A 15,176-nucleotide genomic window follows, 5' to 3' on the forward strand; every position below is an offset into this window, starting at 1 on the left:
GCAGCAAGGAAGGGCCAGAGCCATGAGCGCTCCGTGCTGCTCAAACAAATTTACCTCTTCAAGAAGAACCCAAACTTCAGCAGTTGCTCATCACAGAGCATCTGTTCAATTCTCGTTTCAAACTATTTCAAGGCTGGGCATAATATTTGAATATTAGAATCCCGCTATTTACACTGCACGTGTGACTTTGGAAATTCCCAGGGAATTTTTAAAATCTCCAAAGTGACTTCTGTGGATTTCCGAGGGAAATAAATAGTCTGAACAAATAAAATACATGGGTTCTGCCAGATGTACAAAAAGTCCTTCAAAGTTTATTGAATTGTAATTCTGAATCTTTCTTTAAAGAAACACATCCTCAACTCTCATGTCCACAACCAGATCCTCTGAGAAAATAAATCCACAAAGTCAAAAATGCAAAAGGTATTTGTCAGCTCTGATTTATTATTAATCTAGGCATTTTAACAATGGTTGCTGCAATACTTGGCCAGTTCCTTCAAATGAGGATTGATTTTTAAGTCTCATTGAATACCTTTGCTGAAAGATCCTCTTCCCAGATAGCTTTAAATATGCAAGCATAGCACTCCACTGTGAGGCTGTTTTGTGCTGACTAAATTCTGAAGTAATCGATCTGAAAGCATGGCACTGACCTCAGAAATTAGCTGGCTTGGGAGCAGCATCAGACTCCTAAACTCATATCGGTGTTGACACAAGTGTGTGACAAAAACCCGAGGCAAGTTTAGTGCTAAGCAGAAAGCCCAATTGATGGTCCTGATCTGGGGCCAAAAGCTTGACTCATACTTTGGACCAGAGTTTGGAGGAGGGTAAGTTTTGCTTTCCAACCTTTTCATTCAGCAATTCCTGAGATCCGGAGCTTGATGCAAAAGAAATGAGAATATCTGTCTCTGTGCAGGCGTGGATGAATGAGTGTGCTGCTGTGCAGCAGTTTAGGGACCAGGATCAGGATCCACCCTGGAAAACCCGCTGCCTGGTTTAAGAGTGCAGTAGATGGATGCCATGGAAGCCCCATGTTATCTGTTACGTGCCTTTATGAGCTGATATTAAATTATTCCTATTCTTTTCAATACCGTGATATGTACTGCACCTTCCTGATTCCAGTTGTGAAAGAGAGTGAGGGAGAGGGCACGGGACCAAGAGCAAGGGGGAAATCCGCTGCGTAACCAGTATTTGTCAGAAACGGGAGTAATTGCTGCTCTTTGGTTTGATTTATTGAGGTAACAAAGGTTAATAACGATGCCACTCAGTTTATTCTATTCATTTTCATGTCATTACAACGTATCAGGCACGGTGCATGTTGCAGCTGGGCTAAGGACTGTGTCTCTCCCCGAGAGATGCTCCTTTCTTCCTCCTGTCCACCAAAGCCCCTTGCTGGGGTGGGCTGGGGGCTTGGAGCAGAGCTGGAGCGTGTCTGCACTGGGTGCTCGTCGCAAGTGTCGAAGGACTGTCTCACTCTTTGCATCTCAGAGGCCTGAAATTTTAGACAAAAATGACGGAAGGAGCTAGAATGAGCAGAAGTTAACGTGGGACCAACATATCGGAGCGATGCTTTGCTGAAAGCACGTAGGAGTGAGGGCAAGGGTGGGCAGCGAGGGGGTGGAAAGCAGCCTGCGACAGCAGATATCCCCACGGGATGCCCGAGGGATGGACGGGGCTTCTGTGGGAAGAGGTGGATAATGCAAAGGAGCCGTCTGTCATGCAAATGTGGTAGCATGAGGAGTATTCCTGGGTGAGCTCCCCAGTCGGCTCTGGGGGAGCAGGGACGGCTTTATGGTGGGATGCTGCTGCTCTGGCCCCTGGGGCTCTGCTGGGGAAGCCTCTTGCAAGGGGGAGCAGAAGGAGGGGCAGGAAGGAGAGCAGAGCAGGTTGGGATTACTTTGTTGTTTTGTTTAGGATTTGGCAAAAGCCAAAACCCACAACTGAGAAGTCTGAAAGAGAATGGCACTTCAAACTAAAGAGATTCTTTGTCCACTGATGAGGCTGCCGTGACCCAAGTCCTCACACCAGCTGCCCCCACCTGCGTGAATTTCGATTTATGATGTAGGGATTTAAAACACACTCCAAGCTGAGCCTTCATTTATCAGCAGCTTTCACTGAAACCGTCTCGTTCCTACCACAATCTTTTATTGCACAGAGCTATTTTAAGTGATCACAATATCTTCTCTGGGCTTGCAGAAAGAAGTCATCAAGTCTCGGAAAGTTAAAGGCAGTGTGCTTCCCTGCTGTTCAGGAGTCGGGGGTTGCTGCTGAGTTGTGTGCAAAGTGCTGCAGGATGCAAAGGGCCCGAGTTTCCAGAGTTGCTCAACACCCACAGCTCCCAGCAAACTGAAGCATTGCCACGAATCAAGTCAGTGCTGCAAGAAATCCATCAGACCTTTTTTTTTTTTCCCCCAGCACTGAACACCAGTGTCCACATGTCACAACCGTACAGATCCCCTCCCGTGGGCTTAACCCACATCCATCCTTCAGTTAACCTGCACCCAAACCTTTGCATCCTTTAAATCTCCTCCATGGCTCAAAGCCCCCCCCGAGGAGCGGGTGCATGGGCTGCTCTTTGTGTCAGAGAGGGTTAAAGAAAACCCAACATCTTGCTACAGATCGTCCCTCCCTTCCACCCACTTCGACGCTGGCAGTCTCACTCTGTTCTTTCATCCAAGTGGGCATCAGCACCAGCCCCATATTCATAAGTGTCAAGAGGTGTTGATGCACACTGCATACGGCAGTCGGCTGCTTTTGCCCACCCCGGAGACTAAATGCCTCGCACCTCCACTCGGCTGCTGGGACTTGGCTGGCTTTCAGATTTTAATTTTTAGAAGGACTTTGAAATTTTTCCAGCTCTCGCTCTCTCTCTCTCTCTGCTGTTTTTCACTGCTTGCTCAGTGAGGTACCTGGGCTGCTTTGTTCTCAGAAATGCATTGATAAATTAGCAGTCACAAGCTATGGCAAATGGTGCGTTTCTACATTGTTTTGACTATTCCCAGCTCCTGTTATAAGGCATGAGATGGACAGCAAAGGACAGCAGTGCCTGAAAGTGCTACAGAAGTGTCCATCTAACTGGTCCTGCTACAGTTAAGGGGAGAGGACGTGGATAAATTTAGCTAGAAAACAGCAGAGAAGGACACGCCTTCACCCACAGTGTTCAAAGTCCTAATGCTGACGGTGGAGCATCCAGCTCAGGTGTCAGCTCAGACCCCCCCAGCTGTTCGAGAGGTTGTCTCACCCAGAAATCTGCCTGCTGCAGATTTCCAAAAGGATCCTATGACAATTTTTGGTATTAAAAGAATTTTTGGTGTGGGTGAAAGTTTCTTTAGATGGGTTTTTTGAATACTTTGAAAATCCTCGAGCATTTTTTTGATGTTTTCTGACCCTTTGGGGGACAAGCCATCAGGGTGCGTGGGTTTTGATATCTCAGAGACATGACAGCAGCCATGGAGGAATATTAGAGCTAGTTAGTGCTGCCTGGCGTGGGACTAAGAGCAGAGCGGTAGGAGCTGAATGCAGCCCCACAACTCAGCCAGGAGTGGTTTGCTATATAGCCCAGTAAAGAGATCTGTTTTTACAGGTCTCTGAGCTAACTCATTTAAATCTTGGTCTGTAAGTCTTTGCTTCTTCGGGATACTGGCAGCCCTTCACGACTAGGTCCAAAGTTGCCTGAAGAATCAAGATTTTAGCTCTTCCAATTAAAAAAAGAAGTCTCACAGTAGTTTCCAAATATATTGGGTTGTGAGAGGCTGGGACAGAGTCCAGGGTTTGCAGCACTAACCCATCAGGCTTTAGCACCTGACATCTCTAGGCAGGAAAGCAGAAATCTGCTCACAAACCTCTTGCTCACCCATCAGCCCAAAGCAGGACCATGAACTCACGCTGTTGTAGGGTCCCAGTCTGTCCTGACTCTATCAGGCCTATAGGGACTTTCTACACTGTCACAAAACCAGCCCTGTGACACACGAGGTGGGATTCAGTTGCCTGAATATTGGTGTCTCTTGCCATTGGAGATGCCCTGAGGTGTCACCAGCTGCAGTTTTGATGGCTGGGGGTTACACATGGCTCCTGTGTTGTATTTGCCAGTCTCTCGAGGATGACTTGGTTATGCTACAGAGTATAAAATAGCCCTAAACCTCCAGGGTTGGAAGGCTGAACACCACTGAAGGAGCACACAAGGAGCCACAGGGGTGGCAGAGATGTGGGTTAAGGGGAGGAAGGCCCTTGGGGCCAGAGCACGCCGCTTGCTTTGCTTTGATGTGGCTGTATCTGTCACCTCCATCATCATCTTCATGTCTGAGGCTTCTGCTTTGCTACCCTGAGCCTCTCCCACTGTCACCATTTGGGCCCCGCTGCTGCATCTCCTGTTACTCGTTAGCATCCTTCTCCATTTCCAAAGCTGTTGTTTGTCGTGCTGCTGCAGCATCTTCACAGCACTCTGTTCTGCCCCTCTCTCCCCATCAGCCCCCAGGTATCACCCCCTCTTTTGCTGCAGTTCAAGGCAGAATTATTCATTTTCAGCCAGATCCAGGCTTGGTGCCTGCCAGGGGAGCTGGGGCTCTGGTGTTTTTCTGGAGGAGAGTTGTTCATTGCACAAACCCATCCCTCACTTCAGGTGCTACATGGCACCTCCAGTCGCTGCTTTCAGTGGAGAAGCCCAAGGGCTGAATGGACATAAAGAAACATAAGCTGAGGGTGTTTAGGTTCTTTCCAACATTTATTTTGAATCTTTGTGTATCCATTTTTCCTCTGCACTAGCTGTGAAACATTTTCCTTCAGATACCTCCCATTTCTCCAGAGAAAGGAGAAACCCTTTTTCGTTAACCTCATTGCAACTCTCAGCCTCTAAAACATACCTGTGGACATATGTTTGCCTTTCCTTTAGGGGGGGAAGTAAATAATTCCTCTTTCCCCCTCCAGGTCCCGTAGCGCGTTGCATTTGAACAAGACCTTGGGCTAGAGCAGGATGAGTCCCGCTGACCCAAGCTCAGCTCACGAATCGCTGGGTTCCTCCCAGCCCTCCCCCATCTTGCAATATCAAGGTCTTTCTTCTTTGTAGCAAGGTTAGGCTCTATATGTCTTAACCATATGCCCCAAGTGAGGAATTCATTAGCATTCATTATGCATTCATAAGAAACAAATGGGCAGAGGAGTGGGAGGTATTGCAATTCGTCTCAGCTGCTCCTTCACACCCGGCCTGGCGGGAGGGGTACCCGCCGAGCGCGGGCGCTGGGCCCCCGCCAACCCCACCTGCCCTCGCCATGCCGGCCCTCGCTCTGCCGCACGCGTGCGTGCACACCCGGCCCCCCTTGCACGCCCGCCCTTGCACGCGCTTCTCACACCGGTGGGTGATTTACAAGTTCTCAGCTGACAAGCCCCGTCCGCCTGTGTGAGTTCCCCATCGGTTCATTTAACTCTACAACATAAGCTGATTACGGAGGGAAAAGGCTGAAGCATAAATCTGGCTTAGTTCTTTTTTTCTTTTTTTTTTTTTCCCCTCCTTGGTGGTAACACCTCGCTTCCCTCCCCGGCTTTACTTCCCATTTGTTCCCCACTCAGGGAAGCCAAGGCAGACGGCTACGGGCACCGCTGTCCCCTGGGTCCTGAGACATCCCTGCACACAGGGAAGAAAAGAAAATCTTGATTGCTTTAAACAGTAGCAAGCGGTTTTCACTATTTCAGATACACAGGGAGCGAGTCAGCTCAGTCCTTAACTGTAATTAGTATCTGAGTGAGGTCTGGATTAAAAGAAAGTCAAACAAATACGTTGTCCTAGGGTAATGTCCTAGGGCATGGTGCACAGTGCAGGAGAGCCCTTTGCCCAGCTCCAGCTACCACTGGTGCAAAGAAGCCCTTGCTTCAAAGGTACCTATAGCAGTAGCAGTTGTGGGTTGTTTTTTATTTTATCCCTTCTTTTCACGTGGGAATGACAAAAAGGTTTCATCTACCTGTGAGAGCATGTCTTGAAGACACAGGTAATAGGCAGGAGAAGGGTGAAATGAGCTCTGGTTCGTGTCTAAGGGGCTCCAGGATCGGGTCCAGCATCTCACTGGCAGATGTCCCTTAAATGTGATGGGCAACAGCCACCCAACCCGGGAGACACTGTCTGCAGGGAAAGATGGTTTCCAAAAATCTCCCTAAAGGGAAACACAGCGCACCCCGTCTCTGTCCAGGATTTGGGCTCCGATCTTGCTTGGGAGGAGGTTTTTGAACCTTCCTGGGTTTCAGCTTGTCACTTCACAGTAACACGGACCCACTTTGGTTCCCTCTGACAAAGCCCAGCTCCTGAAGCAGCAAAACACGGCTAACGCTGCCACCTGCTACACTGACATTTTTTTTCGGTAAATCTACTGAGCAAATCTAGAAATCCAATCTAGGGAAAAATTTGTAAGTCTCATCTGATGTGTTCAGAGATAAATTCCTGGTGTCGTTGGCACCCAAGCATCATCTGGGACCCCTCCATGGTGAAAGACGACTCTTGGCTAGAGCCGTTTCGCTCTTTGCTGTGCCGGTGTGAAGCCTGACTTGCCTCCTGGTGGAAGGTCTCATTACAGCAAGGACGGTTTCCAGCTCCAGGAGCTTTCAGAAAAAGCAGGACATGAGCTGCGAACACCTTCAGACGAGGCCGACAGGGAGGCAGGTATCAGCACGGTGCTAAACCAGAGCCAAGAGGTCACCACATGGCCCAGCTCCGCGCACGGAGGAGGAATGAGGCGTCCACGTCACGTACAGCGGCACAGGGCTCTCGTAACCCGGCATACCCCACGAGCAAAGCAGGCAAAATGAAAGAGCCCACAGCCCTGGGAGCTAGTGCGTGTCTGCTGTGCTAGCGATGCTGCAGCTCTCCTCACAAGCTCTCCTTTGGACAATAGAGTATTATACAATATCTCTTACAACAGTTAAAACATATATATATATATTTACAGGTTTTTATCCCGCTGAATGAAGGCAGTATCGAAGCATGCAGGCCGTGTTAGTACAGCTCAGTGGCAAGCTGAACTTACAGAGGCCTCGTACCAAGCTTCACATGATGTTCAGCCAGGTGAGAGGACTCTGAAGTTTATTTTATTCCGTAATCAGAGCAGAGTTTTTCCCTCCTGAATCCCAGTCGCGCAGGCACAGCCGCACACTCATCCTCCTGTCCTCCTCGATGGTGATTCCCCTCTGTCTAATCATTCTGCCCCTACCCAGCACCTTTAAAATGCCTTAGACACCACGACCATGCATACCACTGTCCTTCAGAGGAGGTAGGTAGCTGTGAAACGTATTAGAAATGCATCTGTGATGAGTTCTTGTGCTCGGGCGTCTTTACAGCCAGGAGCCGCCGAGGAGCAGAGATCCTCAGAGGGTTTCAGAAGTGCAAGGTAATGAGTGGAAATTTCGAACTATTGAAAATCCCAGCAGGTCCCTGCGCGTCTCCCAGCTCCCACCCGCACGCATCTGCCCGTCCGCGGATCGGATGAGCCTGCGCAGGCATCCAGAGCCACGTCTGGCTGCTGCCTGCACGGGTCACTTACACCGTGTGTACGACCTCCCGTGCACCATCTCTGCCACAGCCCGAAACTCGTCTGTCTGTCTTTCCCCAGCTCTGCTGTCAGAGCGGTATCTCTTCAGATCAGAACCTAGACACAGCCGTACCTCGGCGGCTCTCTTTTTGCAGTCAGGTCTTCTCTTGTTTGTTTGGGGTTTTTTTTGTGTGTGTGTGTGTGTGTGTGAAACAAACTTCATTTTTGACCTGGAGGGATCTTTAAAGGGTCGGTGACTGCTCGTATCTATAAACCTCTAACCGGTACACGCCTCTGGCTGCCTACCTGACTCTCCATCTCTGAAAGGGCAGCAAGGCAGGCAACAAGCGTTTGCTTTGCAATGAGCAGAGCTACTCTCCAAACAAACACCGAATCAGAGCTGTGTGGCCCCCTCATTAGCAGTCTAACATCAAGGACTTTCATGCAGCAAAATTAACTATTTTTTGTAGGGTGTTTAACAAAAGAAGAGATACTAATGAGGTTAGTTAAAGGGTGGCCCTCTTTCATTAGCTCTGCTGGGCTAAGTCTGCCAGTGAGGAACTATCAAGAAGATTGCTTTTTTTAATTACTCTGTTAATTGATATAAAACAAAAAGGACGCAGATTAGTTGCATGCAATTAGCAAATTAATTCTTGGCAATTACAGACTTAATAATGGAGTACTTTTGCTGCTGTGTGTTGGATTCTGTGGCCTATATTCATTGCCTGTATGAGCTGAATAATTTATTTTTTATTTATTTTTAAAAAGGAACAAGAGTTAAACATAGACATGTGCACGTTTATTTGGAATTCTCTCAATAGCTTGATGAGGAAGATAAAGTGTATTTTTCACCTTTGACACGGCAGTGCCTCGTAGCATCTGTATTGCCTTGTTAACACTGAAGCCTAAGGTGACGGGTAGCACAGCGCTGCCTTCTTGCCTAATTCTGACTCCTGTGCTTATGGCTTCAGTGAGACAAGAAGTTAGACACCGGATTCAGTTTCTTTCTGAATGGGGCCAATGGGCAGGATATTGGAAATCAGGTCCTTAGGGTCTAACCTCAATCTAGGACTCTTCCTAGGCTGCAGCGCTCTGGCGGATCAAGTAGGCTGAAAAACACCCCAATTCTCCTGGAGAAGTCACAGTATTGGGGCGGTTGCTATTGAATGATTACAGCAGAATAATGATGATGTCAAATGCCCTTTGCGATACACGGCCATCACCCAGCAGTTGGATGTTCTCTCTCCTGGACACTGCAGGAGGAGGAGGAGGAAGGCTGGAGGGCAGCGAGACATCTGGTTGTATCTGTCTGTTGACCTCGGGTGGGCAGGATGTTGGGATGGAGAGACGGTGGTACATCCCCACACAAGGAGTGAATCAGCACCGAGACTGAAATATGTCACGGTGTTTGACTCCAGGCTGGGGGAATTTTACGTTATTTAGTGTTCAGACTGAGAATTGCTAGAATGACTACTGCGAAACCACCTGTCGGGTTACGATATTTTGGAAGAGGAGGAGAAAGCAAAGCAGGGGGGATTGCCTCCTCTGAAATCTGCCCGTTACACAGATGGGGCAGTTCCATGAACCACAGCAGCAGCGAGCCAGTTATCCATGCCCACAAGACTCTCCTTGGGTCTCAGCGTTCCTCCCCCTCTCTTCTCTGTTTTTTCTCTTTTCTTTCCAGGTGAACTCGTCGAGAATTCAATGGCCATGTCCATTGCTTTGCTTGTGTTGCTTCCCATTTTTTTTTTATTTTACTCAAGACTGAGCCCATGTGTCTTTGCAGGCTGCTAACAGGCAGTGACTGTGGGGAGAAGGGTTCTTGGGGGAAGACAGACACACACACACAAATAGGGGTTGATACCTATACACAGAAATGCTAAATCCACAGAAGTTTAGAGAAGAAAAGTTTTCTCTCTGACTTTAGTCTGCTGGGGATTGTCATTCTGGTCTGTATTTGGAGAGCATCTAGCACAGCAAAGGGCTGTGGTGGAGGCTCCCGCTTCTTTTTTTCAGTCAAATTAAGATGAGCATCAGTAATTCCTGATTTGGATTGTGAAATGTTAGTGAGGCTGTCTGTGAACCACAGGTTATAGAGAGGTAGCGAACAAAGGAGTTCACATCCAGTGTGATTAATTTACAAACTGAAATAGTCGCTATATGCTCCATGTTTCCCCCTGACACTGATCTTTACTGGGTGTATAATACGATGTAATTCCTCTGGTCAGCTGTCAAGTACTCAAAAATGTCCTTGCTGGCAGTTGAGACACCATATTCTGCTGGGTAATTGATCTGATTCCATATATTAAAATAGTGAAAATAGTCACTGAAGACATTATTAGTGCATCTATTTCTTCCCGTACAAGCTCTCATCTTTTAAACGAGCAGGGGAATGAAACCCTCTCTGGAGAAAGGGCGTGCAGGTATGTGTGCAACGAGAAGTCTTGGGGAACCTCTCATGGGAACAAACAGCCTCGCAAAGTTTCACTGCAGGAGGCTTTCTTCAGGCATCCATCTCCCTACAGCTATTTCAGAGCTTTCTGGGTTGAAATTCGCCTTTAAATCGTTACTGGGAGAAGAGCTATTTAATTTCATTGTTACTTTAAGACACATGCTAACGGTGGGATTTTTCTTCATCACATTCCTTTTGTTATTAGCTGCCGTCAGGAGCTTTTCGCCAAGAATATATAATATTCATTAATATAAACCGGTCTGTTTCCATCTCATTTCTTCTAAAAACCTGTCTGACTACTTTTTAAACTTAGAAATATTGGACATACCCTAAGTGACTCTCAGGTAAGCGGGAAAGATCATCCAGTGTTTTGTTTCACATGAATTCTCAGTATTGACAGGGAGGAACCTGCAAAAGGAATAGACCAGATGCACACTTAAAGGGCTCTGAAGCAAGATAATAACCCAGCAGACAATAATTATCGAGTATTCTTACAACTTTCCAGGCCCAGAGTTTATTTCCAAGGCCTCTCTTCTCAGTACCAGTTTCTCGATTTGTTTAGCGATGAACTGCTGAGTAGCTCAGACTGAACTCCCTGGCACCGCGAGCATTAACATAGAGGATGGACAGGGCTAACGTGACGGTGCCAAGGGAGCACCATGACTTCTCAGGAAGCGTTGGGCTGTTTCTAAACAGAGATAAAAATCGGAAAGCAAAAGCCTGAAGAGCCAGCTGTAAAATGAAGTCAGAGCCTCCGTACTCAAGTGCTACACGTTTGCATCACTGCAGCGCGTGGATTTTCTCCACGTGAATTGTAGCTGCTCTGAAGTCGGGCGGTTGGACTGGGCTGAAGCATCTGCAGAGAGGCAGTGCCTGGGAAGCGTCAGCACGAAGGTGTGATTGTACCCCGAGGGTCAGATCCTGCCCCAGTCCCCGCTCCAGCCAGTCCCTCTAATCCGGAGCAGGTTGTGACCCTCATCGTTTTATTTTCCCCCTGATGTAGGGCCCCAAAGCAGAGGCTTTTAAAGTCGTTTTTATGGTCCTTTTTTGACCATAGAAACCCTCCACTGAAAACAGAGCCCCTGATCAAGGTGCAGGGAGAGCACAAGCAGGACTGAACTGTGACCTGGCCCTATATGGGGTTTTTTTTCTGGAAATTGCCATGGAGTGGGTGAGGGGTGTTGCATCAAAACGACAGCAGCCGTGGGGCTGCCCAGGCACCTTGGTGGGGTTTTGCTTCAGGAGGCCACCAGTGCCACCAGCATGCTTGTCCTCCCAGCCCAGCCCCAGCTGAGGCAGAGAGCGCCAGCTGGAATGTCTCTGTTCCTCTCCCCGAGGAAATTCGGACTTGGGAGGCTGCTTGGCAGAGGGTTTTGAGGGAGCGGCCCCGCAGGAAGGCAACTTGCTGCCTTGTGCTTTTCATTTGCTGGTGTTTTCTCTTTCCTCCTCTCGTTTGTCTTCAGTGCCCAGCAAAGCCCAGCTATTGTTTAGGATATATTCCTTCCCACTTATCCAAGCTTTTCAAAGGGAATTATTCCATGTAACTGTCCTCCTTTCACTCACTTCCTTTCCTGCAAAAACATGTGCCTTGCTTTAAATTCTCTCTCTCTTTTTTTTTTTTCCCTAAATGAGACATCTTGTTTATTTTTTTCCCCTGTCTTTTCTCCCCCCTTAGTGCGGCTGCTTCTCCTGCTGGCGCTGCATTGCTGGTTGCCAGAGAAATGTTTTTCTTTCACTTTTATTGTAATTTATTGATTTTTTTTTTCTCCCTTATGGGCTCAGAACCTTTTGCTTCTACCAAATAAGGCACTAGGCATTAACAGCATACTATATACAACTTATAGTTAAAATAATGAGGGCACGCTCGTATCCAACACAGTCAGTTAGAATATGAGAAGACCCAAGCCACAAGACAGGAGCCAGCAGCATTATCTGTCTGAACTCTCCATCTCTTCCCACACATTGAGGACGTTTTTTCTTGCACTTCTGAGGGGTTTCTGCCTTCCCCTGCTCCCTGGCTCCGTAGCCAGCGGTCCTGCCTGCTCCCCTCTCCGTGTGTAAATGGGTTGTGATTTGTTGGATTCAATCATTGCTTTCTCTTCAGAGGCTCTGGGAGGGAAAGCCATGAGCGCTGACTTCGAGGAGCTGGCACCACCTCCTCTGCTTCTGATGTAACCCCCTCCTAGCCAACACTCCCAGTCCTTCGGGAGAATTTTAATTGTTATTTCCAGGGAACTTCTACAGAACTGGAGGGAGTTCTTTCCTCTCCAACCCTTGCTCAGCGTACTGGGCAGCCATACCCCCGCTTTTCCTGACTGCTTTGGTTTCCACTCACTTTTCTGCGGTGCCATCCCCATGCGTGCAAAGATCTCCATACGATGATGGAGGAGGGTACGATATTTTGGTCCTGTTTATCTGAGATGGTGTTCTCCCACATATCCCATTGGCTTCAGAGTTGCATGGGCTGAGATCTTGCAAAATCCAGATTTTTGGGGACTAACCTGCTAAATCTGTTCCCTAGTATCTCTCCTGAGCTGACTCTGACCTTTCAGAGACCTCGGTGAGCAGGGAACATGGCACGTAGACTGGAAGCTAATTCACTACAATGCACGACACATTTGGCATTAAACAAAAAAATAATGTAAAGCAAAACTCAGTCAAAGATTTCTATGGATGGTGTCACCTTTCTACCCAGCTGCCAACCTGCAGATCCCTTTTGCCTTCTGCCACTCTCCCCCGCCACCTCCAGCCTCTTGACACAGTATCATCTATGTGTGCAGCAGAGTAGGAATCGCATCAGTTAGTGCCCAGTAATGTTTAGGGCAAAACTCTTCCATAAGTAGTTTTTGGCTTTTTAAACTGAGAAAAACACTTGTGGAACAGAGTGCTGCTCTGGGGCTGGGTCTCCTCGGCACTGTCATAGTAACAATTATTTGTATGTTGTTTTTTCCAGATTTTTTTTTCCACTGACTGCAGCAGGATGAAAAAAATAAAAACAAAAAAACCCCCCACAAGCCAACATTCAACGTATCAGTATCTTTTTTGCAGATTTTTTTTTTTTTCACATACACAAACATTCAGGGACAGAAAGATGCATTTGCCAGTTCATCAAGATATACATTAGTCTTCCTAAGTATAGGTTCAAGGAGTTGTGTCGTATCCTCCAATTTTTTCTTACACCTACGACCATATTTCATCAATAAATTTGCTATCTAGACAGTACACAAAACTAAAATTGGACCAGCAGCTGACAGCCTGGGGACTGAGCTAGGGACTGTCAGAGCTGGCAGTGTTTGCTAATTGAGTTAAAAGACAGACACCCTTTTTCTTAACTGGGAGAGTCTGACACATTTTCCAGGGTCAGGCAAAACAGGATTCCCCCCCCACACCCCCCAACTCTTACCAAAGGGTCTCTTTTTAAGCTGCAAGACAGACTTGGATGCAGGTATCCGAAAGCTTGCGTGGTTCAGACTGTGTTATTTGCTTTTTCACAGTCAATAGGCAATCGTACATGACAACAAAATATTGGATCTCGCCTGCAGCGCCGTATAGCCTTTTTCTTTAATGTGCCAACACTGAGAAAGAAACTTCCACAAGTCGTGCAAATCACTACTGGTCAAACGAAAACTTCACTGTAGCATGAAATGTGAAGTGGCACCTTAGCTACAACTAATGGAGCTATCATGGTCCTAAAAGTAACTCTCGGGGCACCTTAAAGGGATTTGTTTCTTCGCGTTCAGCCTCCCTGTCTTGCGGGGACATTTTTCATTGCTTGTCTCTTCGTCCCCATTTGGGTTCATTGTTAATCATCAGGCGCCAGGACTTCCAGGCATGTAAGAGCATGCTTGGAGAAAGCTTGGACAATGCATCATTTCAGGTGAGGATAATTCTGAGCTCATTACGACCTTGAATATACTGCAGATAAAAATACCGTGCGGGAGGGTTTGGGGATCTGTTCTTGGAAGAAGAGTTCAGCTCAGGCAAAGTGTCGGGAGTGCTGCAGTGGCACTGCAGGCTCGCAAGACCCAGGTGAGGCCAAGGGAGGTGTAAAACCACCACAGGTCAGCTTCTGCCTCAGAACAGGGTGCCGAGCTCACCCTCAAACCTGGCTTAGCCTGGCAGCGCTCAGCTCTGCCCGCTGCCTCTGCCAGGCTGGCCCAGAGGATGGAGTCCAGCCACAGTCCCATGGAAAGGTCCAAACTGGTCCGACACCAGTGGATGTGGCTTGGCTAGCTCACAGCCCATCTTTAAATTGCCCCTCGGTAAAGAGAAGAAACTGATTGTGGAAAAGGAAACATTACATTTTAGGGTAATGAGCTAGGACCCCACCCTGTAGCTAATTAAAACTGTGGAAGCCTTATTTCAGCAATCAACCTAAATCTTAGCTACAAGCACAGCAAATATTTTTTTTTCCCGTTTGTGGCTTTGTTTTTCTGTTAGCAAGTGCGCAGGGGAAGAGAAAGAGAAAGCTTCTCCATGGCAGGAGAAGCTGTTTTGAGCTTATTTCTTGACTGTGCAGGTGATGCAGTTCCTACAGGGGCAAACAGTCTTTCTGCTCTTATTTAGGTACAGCCGCCAAACGTGGAGATATTTCAGTGCTTCGGGTGCTGATCTAGGATGAGCAGATACTTTAAAAATAATCAAAAAGAGAGAGAAATAGGTAACTCATCTCTCCTGAGCTTCAGAGGTGGGTTGGTTCAAATTTTAGGCGAGTTGTATCTCACTTTATCTGCGCTGCCTGTTCTCCCCAGCTGAGCCCCATTAATGCAGAGCTTGAGATCCCCTGCCCAGCATTTCTAAATGGATGGAGGAATCCTCCTGACGCACGTGCGAGGTGAAGATGTGTAAGAAAAACCTCAATTTAGTATTTTATTAAGAATTAGGCATCCAGATTTCTCAGACAGCTTTGCAATATCAGACATGAAGCACAAAGGGATCTTTTCCCTGGCTCAGGGGCATGACGCACTCTGTAGACCCGGCACAGAAGAACGGCTCTGGTCTTCCCCACTCAGAAAATTGTGGTTTTCTTCCTCAAAGGCTCTTAATTTTATTTATATCATGAAATATTGTGGGAAAAAAAATCCTGATCTGTTAGGAAGCTGCACTACTAGCAAGCAGGCAGATGCTGTGTGTGCTATCAGGGAAAAGACAGAGAGACCTTTTCCTGCTAGCTTTTTTTTTTTGGGGGGGGGGGAAAGGTATGTTCAAGTTTCATTACAGAA

General features: G+C 47.5%; 1 long non-coding RNA gene across 1 annotated transcript; it reads right to left on the minus strand.

Moving 5' to 3' along the window:
• Positions 1–365: 365 nt before the first annotated feature.
• Positions 366–13,498, minus strand: LOC113487455. The gene is made up of 3 exons (XR_003399795.1): positions 13,358–13,498; positions 10,283–10,362; positions 366–1,486 (listed from the first exon to the last, which is right to left on the minus strand). It is a non-coding gene; the product is annotated as an uncharacterized LOC113487455 (long non-coding RNA).
• Positions 13,499–15,176: the final 1,678 nt, after the last annotated feature.

This window comes from Athene cunicularia, assembly GCF_003259725.1.
Source record: "Athene cunicularia isolate RWA chromosome 20 unlocalized genomic scaffold, athCun1 chr20_part1, whole genome shotgun sequence".
NCBI lineage: Eukaryota > Metazoa > Chordata > Aves > Strigiformes > Strigidae > Athene > Athene cunicularia.